The sequence below is a fragment of the Coregonus clupeaformis genome, chromosome 15 (assembly GCF_020615455.1).
Source record: "Coregonus clupeaformis isolate EN_2021a chromosome 15, ASM2061545v1, whole genome shotgun sequence".
In the NCBI taxonomy this organism is placed as follows: domain Eukaryota; kingdom Metazoa; phylum Chordata; class Actinopteri; order Salmoniformes; family Salmonidae; genus Coregonus; species Coregonus clupeaformis.
Window position 1 is genome coordinate 44180944 of NC_059206.1, and position 6524 is coordinate 44187467.

Sequence of the window (6524 nt, forward strand, 5' to 3'; positions counted from 1 at the left end):
TGAATTTCTTCGATTTTTCCCAGATCTCAAAAGTGGTTTCCTGATGTGGTTTAAAGCTACAATATGTAACTTTTTGGGCAACCCAACCAAATTCACATAGAAGTGAGGTAAAGATCTGTCATTCTCATTGAAAGCAAGTCTAAAAAGCAGTAGATCTGTTCTATGTGCGCTATTTCTATGCTTCCCATTTTTAAGTTTAGTTTTTGCATCTTTTACTTTCGGTTTTGTACACTCAATCAATCAATCAAATGTATTTATAAAGACCTTTTTACATCAGCAGATGTCACAAAGTGCTTATACAGAAACCCAGCATAAAACCCCAAACAGCAAGCAACGCAGATGTAGAAGCATGGTGGCTAGGAAAAACTCCCTAGAAATGCAGGAACCTAGAGAGGAACCAGGCTCTGTGGGGTGGCCAGTCCTTTTCTGACTGTGCCGGGTGGAGATTATAAGAGTACATGGCCATTAAGGCCAGTTCATTCTTCAAGATGTTCAAACGTTCATAGATGACCAGCAGGGTCAAATAATAATCACAGTGGTTGTAGATGGTGCAACATGTCAGCACCTCAGGAGTAAATGCCAGTTGGTTTTTCATAGCCGAGCATTCAGACGTCGAGACAGCAGGTGCGGGAGAGAGGGAGGGAGAGGGAGAGAGGGAGAGGGGGGTAGAAAGAGAGAGAGAGGGAGAAGGAGAGTCAAAAACAGCAGGTCCGGGACAACGTAGCATGTTTGGTGAACAGGTCAGGGTTCCGCAGGCAGAACAGTTGAGAAGCAACATGACAAGGTAGCACGTCTGGTGAACAGGTCAGGGTTCCACAGCCACAGGCAAAACAGCAGAAACTAGATCAGCAGCACGACCAGGTGGACTGGGGATTAAGGTCTGGGGAGTTTCCTGGCCAAATTTCGATCTTTTGTTCCCCGAGCCACTTAGTTATCACTTTTGCCTTATCGCAAGGTGCTCCATCATGCTGGAAAAGGCATTGGTTGTCACCAAACTGTTCTTGGATGGTTGGGAGAAGTTACTCTCGGAGGATGTGTTGGTACCATTCTTTATTCATGGCTGTGTTCTTAGGCAAAATTGTGAGTGAGCCCACTCCCTTGGCTGAGAAGCAACCCCACACATGAATGGTCTCAGGATGCTTTACTGTTGGCATGACACAGGACTGATGGTAGCACTCACCTTGTCTTCTCCGGACAAGGTGTTTTCCGGATGCCCCAAACAATCGGAAAGGGGATTCACCAGAGAAAATGACTTTACCCCAGTCCTCAGCAGTCCAATCCCTGTACCTTTTGCAGAATATCAGTCTGTCCCTGATGTTTTTCCTGGAGAGAAGTGGCTTCTTTGCTGCCCTTCTTGACACCAGGCAATCCTCCAAAAGTCTTCGCCTCACGGTGCGTGCAGATGCACTCACACCTGCCTGCTGCCATTCCTGAGCAAGTTCTGCACTGGTGGTGCCCCGATCCCGCAGCTGAATCAACTTTAGGAGACGGTCCTGGCGCTTGCTGGACTTTCTTGGGCGCCCTGACGCCTTCTTCACAACAATTGAACCTCTCTCCTTGAAGTTCTTGATGATCCGATAAATGGTTGATTTAGGTGCAATCTTACTAGCAGCAATATCCTTGCCTGTGAAGCCCTTTTTGTGCAAAGCAATGATGACGGCACGTGTTTCCTTGCAGGTAACCATGGTTAACAGAGGAAGAACAATGATTTCAAGCACCACCCTCCTTTTAAAGCTTCCAGTCTGTTATTCTAACTCAATCAGCATGACAGAGTGATCTCCAGCCTTGTCCTCATCAACACTCTCACCTGTGTTAACGTGAGAATCACTGACATGATGTCAGCTGGTCCTTTTGTGGCAGGGCTGAAATGCAGTGGAAATGTTTTTTATGGATTAAGTTCATTTTCATGGCAAATAGGGACTTTGCAATTAATTGCAATTCATCTGATCACTCTTCATGACATTCTGGAGTATATGCAAATTGCCATCATCAAAACTGAGGCAGCAGATTTTGTGAAAATGTGTATTTGTGTCATTCTCAAAACGTTTGACCACGACTGTACAAACAATACCCCATAATGACAAAGCAAAAACAGGTTTTTAGAAATGTTTGCACATTTATTACAAATAAAAAACAGAAATAGCTTATTTACATAAGTATTCATACCCTTTGCTATGAGACTCGAAATTGAGTCCATTTAATGCCTTGTAGGTTAGCAGTACAACCTTGAAATCAGCCATAGCCTTAACAGGAAGCCAGGCTAGCACTGGAGTAATATGATATATTGTTTTGGGTTCTAGTCAAGATTCTAGCAGCCGTATTTAGCACTAACTTAAATTTATTTAGTGCTTTATCCAGGTAGCCGGAGAGTAGAGCATTGCAGTAGTCTAATCTAGAAGTGATAAAAGCATGGATGAGCTTTTCTGCATAATTTTTTGGACAAAAATATTCAGATTTTTGCAATGTTATCAAGATGAAAAAAAGCTGCCCTTCAAATATTCTTGATATGTTCGTCAAAAGAGAGATCAGGGTCCAGAGTAAAGCTGAGGTCCTTCACAGTTTTATTTGAGACGACTTTACAACCATCAAGATTAATTGTCAGATCAAACAGCAGATCTCTTTGTTTCTTGGGACCTAGAACTAGCATCTCTGTTTTGTCCGAGTTTAAAAGTAAAACATTTGCCGCCATCCATTTCCTTATGTCTGAAACACAGGCTTCCAGGGTAGGCAATTTTGGGGCTCCACCATGTTTCATCGAAATACACCAGCTTCAAATAACTGAAAATACAATATTTTGGGTTATGGAAAAGATACAGCACAGCGGTTTAGATGGTACAAAGATTTTCTACACAATGACTGCTTGTTTCGTTACATAATCTGAAATTAGGCGAACTATTCGAATTTCAGCAACCAAGAAATGGCACAGCGATTTCTGCATATTGCACATTTAAGCGTTGTTGTGGACTTAGAACATCCAATTTTGTTGTTTTTCTTTTTTTTAAGTGTGATTTAGAGAGTGAAAACCTGAAAGAAATGGAACAAATCAGAAACCTGTGAATTTCTGACTCAGTTGACAGAATCATCTATTTCAATAGTAGGCCTACTATAAGCCTACTTGTACAGTACAGATTGGGTTGGCCTGACTGTGAAATACCAATATGGGATTTATCATTTTAGGTCATTCAGAGTATGCCACTGTTTCTCATAGAATTATTCACACGGCGGCATACCTCAGTCGGGCGGACTGTTTTGGATTTTATTTGCAAAATTACAGTATACCCTCTTCTCCAGGCACCACTACGCCACTATGGGTAAGATAGAAACAGAAAGTGTTTGAGGTGCTGAGTAATATTTAGGTGGAATGGTGGTGTCTAGGGTGACCACATTTAAAATACCCAAATGCGGGACAAAGGGAGGATTTTGCGGGACATTCGCTGGACAGTGTATACATTTGTTTGGTTGCAGGACAAAGGGACAAAATACGGGACATGTGGTCACCCTCAGATATTTCCCTCTATGGTAGATGCTAGTTGTCTGGGGTCTGATAATGGAGAGCGTCTGGTGCTCAGGAGAGATACAGTATAAACTACAGACCTCCGGTAACCAGGCTCATTGCTGTGCAGTGAGATAATGGAAATGTGGCAGCAAGTATTGAAACCTGCCTCTATGTTCTTGTGAGTCATTGATGAACCAGCTCCTCTCAGTGCTCTGATGTTGCTCTGGGCACTCTTTCTAATACCCTTCACAGAGGTAGTTAGTCCTGTAGCTCAGTTGGTAGAGCATGGCGCTTGCAACGCCAGGGTTGTGGGTTCGTTTCCCACGGGGAGCCAGTATGAAAATGTATGCACTCACTAACTGTAAGTCGCTCTGGATAAGAGTGTCTGCTAAATGACTAAAATGTAGTTGTCTCAGGGCTAATATATTCATCATAACCACTAGTTTTGTACATATAATATAATATAATATAATATAATAATATAATATAATATGCCATTTAGCAGACGCTTTTATCCAAAGCGACTTACAGTCATGTGTGCATACATTTTTACGTATGGGTGGTCCCGGGGATCGAACCCACTACCCTGGCGTTACAAGCGCCGTGCTCTACCAATTGAGCACGCATGATGCATAAAGCTAAACATTCTTGTCTGCATGAAGTTTGAGCACTATATTGACTAAATTGGCAGACAGACTGATAACAAACATGGCATTTGATCCATTAAAAACAACAACAAATTATATTTCCCCTAAAGGACCTAAACTGTTAAAAATGTTACTTGGCAAATACTACATGGGAACTTGAAGATACTGACATCAGAATGTTAACACATAAAGTGGATTAGCCACACACATAGTGACCATCAAACTGGCTGTTTTCCCAGCAAAGGATGTTAAGAGGCGGTCAAGAGAGGGAGAATGAAAAGGGAGGAAACGAGTGCCTCGGATTCAGGATGATAGGAGGAGTGAAATGTATCCTAGTAAGCCTTTTAGTAATCATCCAATAACGAATCTAAGTGCCAGCAGGACTTGAAACGAATGTAGCTTACAACATACACTACATGACCAAAAGTATGTGGACACCTGCTTGTCGAACATCTCATTCCAAAATTATGGGCATTAATATGGAGTTGGTCCCCCCTTTGCTGCTATAACAGCCTCTGCTCTTCTGGGAAGGCTTTCCACTAGATGTTGGAACATTGCTGCGGGGACTTGCTTCCATTCAGACACAAGAGCATTAGTGAGGTTGGGCACTGATGTTGGGCGATTAGGCCTGGCTCGGAGTCGGCGTTCCAATTCATCCCAAAGGTGATCAAAGGGGTTGAGGTCAGGGCTCTGTGCAGGGCATTCAAGTTCTTACACACGACCTCTACAAGCCATTTCTGCATGGACCTCGCTTTATGCATAGGGGCATTTTCTAGTTAAAACAGGAAAGGGCCTTCCCAAAACTGTTGCCACATAATTGGAAGCACAGAACTGTCTAGAATGTCATTGTATGCTGTAGTGTTAAGATTTCCCTTCCCTGGAACTAAGGGGCCTAGCCCAAACCATGAAGAACAGCCCCAGACCATTATTACTCCTCCACCAAACTTTACAGTTGGCACTATGCATTGGAGCAGGTAGCGTTCTCCTGGCATCCAGATGGTGAAGCATGATTCATCACTCCAGAAAACGTGTTTCCACTGCTCCAGAGTCCAATGGTGGCGAGCTGTACACCACTCCAGCAGACGCTTGGCATTGCGCATGGTGATCTTAGGCTTGAGTGCGGCTGCACGGCCATGGAAACACATTTCATGAAGCTCCCAACGAACAGTTATTGTGCTGAAGTTGCTTCCAGAGGCAGTTTGGAACTCAGTATTGAGTGTTGCAATCGCTTCAGCACTCAGCAGTCCCGTTCTGTAAGCTTGTGTGGCCAACACTTCGCAGCTGAGCCGTTGTTGCTCCTAGATGTTCCCACTTCACAATAACAGCACTTACAGTTGACCAGGGCAGCTCTAGCAGGGCAGAAATGTTACAAACTGACTTGTTGGAAAGGTGGCATCCTATGACAGTGCCACGTTGAAAGTCACTGAGCTCTTCAGTAAGGCCATTCTACTGCCAATGTTTGTCTATGGAGATTGCAAGACTGTGTGCTCGATTTTATACACCTGTCAGCAACGGGTGTGGTTGAAATAGCTGAATCCACTAATTTGAAGGGGTGTCCACATACTTTTTTAAATATAGTGTCAGGTAGGTCCCCAAAAAAAGAAGTTCCCATCAGACTACCGAAATCCACATCATCCTCCTTGAACTCTCATCCTTCCACTTCTATCCTTTCATCTAACTCAATCTAATCTACAAAGTCCCCTTAGTCCACCTTCATCGGTTCCCAGTGTCTGACTTGCTGCCAGACACAGCCCCTCTGACCCCCATTCTGTCTGATGAGAACAGCCCCAACCAGAACCACAGGAGCTGCAGCCTCTGTCTGGACAGGAAGCCAGGAGCAGAAAAGGCCTTTTTTTATGGGCCCACCATGGCAATAAAACCCCCCTCTTAACTGTGACACTGACTGTCTCTGCTGTCAGAACAAAGGATCTTATGATTGCATTGAGACTAGTTATTTGATCTTGAATTCTGGTTGTCATTTTAATGATAATTTCAGATTCTGTGGTATTATCAAACAACAAATGTTTGATAATACCATTGTATAATTTCAGTGGCCTCTGTAATTATTGGGACAGTGAATACATTTTTCTTCTTTTGGCGCTGTACTCCAGCACTTGGATTGAAATTATACAATGACAATGGGGTTAAAGTGCCAACTGTCACCTTTAATTTGAGGGTATTTTCATCCGTATCAGGTGAACCGTTTAGAAATTACAGCACTTTTTGTACATAGTCCCTCACATTTTAGGGGACCAAAAGTATTGCGACAAACTCACTTATATGTGTATTAAAGTAGGCAAAAGTTTAGTATTTGGTCCCATATTCCTAGCACACAATGATTACATCAAGCTTGTGACTTTACACATTTGTTAGATGCATTT